Source organism: Mastomys coucha, unplaced genomic scaffold, assembly GCF_008632895.1.
Source record: "Mastomys coucha isolate ucsf_1 unplaced genomic scaffold, UCSF_Mcou_1 pScaffold15, whole genome shotgun sequence".
NCBI lineage: Eukaryota > Metazoa > Chordata > Mammalia > Rodentia > Muridae > Mastomys > Mastomys coucha.
Window position 1 is genome coordinate 23,386,193 of NW_022196897.1, and position 1,748 is coordinate 23,387,940.

The 1,748-nt window shown below is 47.7% G+C and overlaps 1 protein-coding gene across 11 annotated transcripts in view; it reads right to left on the minus strand.

Annotated features, from left to right (window-relative positions):
* LOC116090066 (N-acetyllactosaminide alpha-1,3-galactosyltransferase) overlaps positions 1-1,748 on the minus strand; it is a 72,728-nt gene that overhangs the window by 44,183 nt on the left and 26,797 nt on the right. The window lies entirely within an intron of this gene.

Genomic DNA, 1,748 nt, shown 5'->3' on the forward strand with positions numbered 1-1,748 from the left:
AGGCTGAGGGATGCTTTAGCCAGGCTCTGTGGCTCAAATCTATAATCACAACAGCTTTAAAAAGGTGATTTCTTGAGCCTAGGAATTCAAGTCGACCTGGGTGATGCAGCAAGGCCCTATAACCTATTTTTTAAAAGTCTTTGAATTTCCAAGATCAACAGATCCATCTGTAAAGTTTAAGGAACCCTAAATGTGCTTAGGAAACAGCAGCTTGTTACTGTTCCTTATGCCTAAGGAGCAAACTGTCCCCGCCTTCCCATCCACCAGAAGTGGAACCTACATCTACAGGAGAGCCTTGGGTATTGACTGAATGACCTCGGGTTTCTGAAGCCTTGGTTTCTCCTGCCTGTGAGGTGAGAATAGCAAAACCACTCTCAGACGTCGGAAAGAGATGGCACCCATGAACCACTGGCAGAGGTCCCTTTAACAAGTTCCCAATAAATAACAGTTCCTCCATTCACATTGATGATTATTCCAGAACTCTCCCTCACAGACTCTGGCACATGTTGTTCTGTGTATCTCCAGAGTCCACCATGTACCCGTGGCCTGAAAACAGCTTGCCCGGCCTTGGCATGGACTGAGCAATTCCCAGAACACTTCTGAATCACCTTTCCTACCCAAGCCTTGACCACAGCCTTGGATGGAGGCAGGGCCATGGCTCCCTCAGCAGGAAACCCCAAGGACTCTGGTGGCTGTCTCAAATGAGTTGGTGGGAATGCATGCTGGGTTCAAGCAAAGCCAAGAACCAAGCTCTTTCTTACATCCTTGTATCCCCATAGTCCCACAAACAGAAGCAGCAAAATGGCTCAGTGGATTAGAGCACTTGCTGTCATGCCACACCTGGGGACATGAGTTTAATCCCCAGGACCTACGTGGTGGAAGGAGAAAGCCAACTCCACAGCTTTCCCCTCAACCACACACACACACACACACACACACACACACACACACACACATGCATACACACACATACACACACATGCATACACACATACATGCATATACACACAAACACATACACCCTCACACACATACCCATGCCACACATAAATATATTTAATCTTGAAGAAGGCTAGTGGTACAGCTCAGAGGTAGAACACTTGTCTAGCAAATGATAATTTTTTAAAAAAAAAATATGAAAGCCATTGGTGCAAATCAGAGGAGGCTAAATGTTGGTCTGTTTATTCATTTGTTAGGTAAATATTTGTTTTGTACCAGGATCAACACCTGGCAAGTGCCAGGCTCTACAGTGGCACAGCTCATGGTCCCTATGGATCTCCACATTCAGAGGGAAACGGGTCCTGAAGCCAACCATGTCCCCTGAGAGCAGTGTCCAGAAGCTCTCTGCCCAGTACCTCACTCACCCTTTCACTTCAAGCTCCACGGATTTCAAGAGGATTTTGAGGCCACCTTGAAGGCCTGTACTCTGGATTCCCTCCCTCTCAACCAATGTCCCCAATCTTCTGGGCTACACCATTTTACAGGTGAGTAAACTGAGGTGTGGAGGAAGGGAGGGAAGGACACATGTAGTACAACTCGGCATGAGGTAAAGATTCTGCCATCCAAACTGCCCCATGAGACAACCTAGGAAACCACAGAGAACAAGGGGCTGGGGACTGGCTTCCTAAACACGCTCAACTGTGTCTGAAAACACCCCAGAAACAGCCACATTGCTCTGCTTCCCCAAAGCCCTGTTCTGGGCTCTCTAATGGGTTTTTCCTCTGATTGCGGTATCCCAGACTCCGATC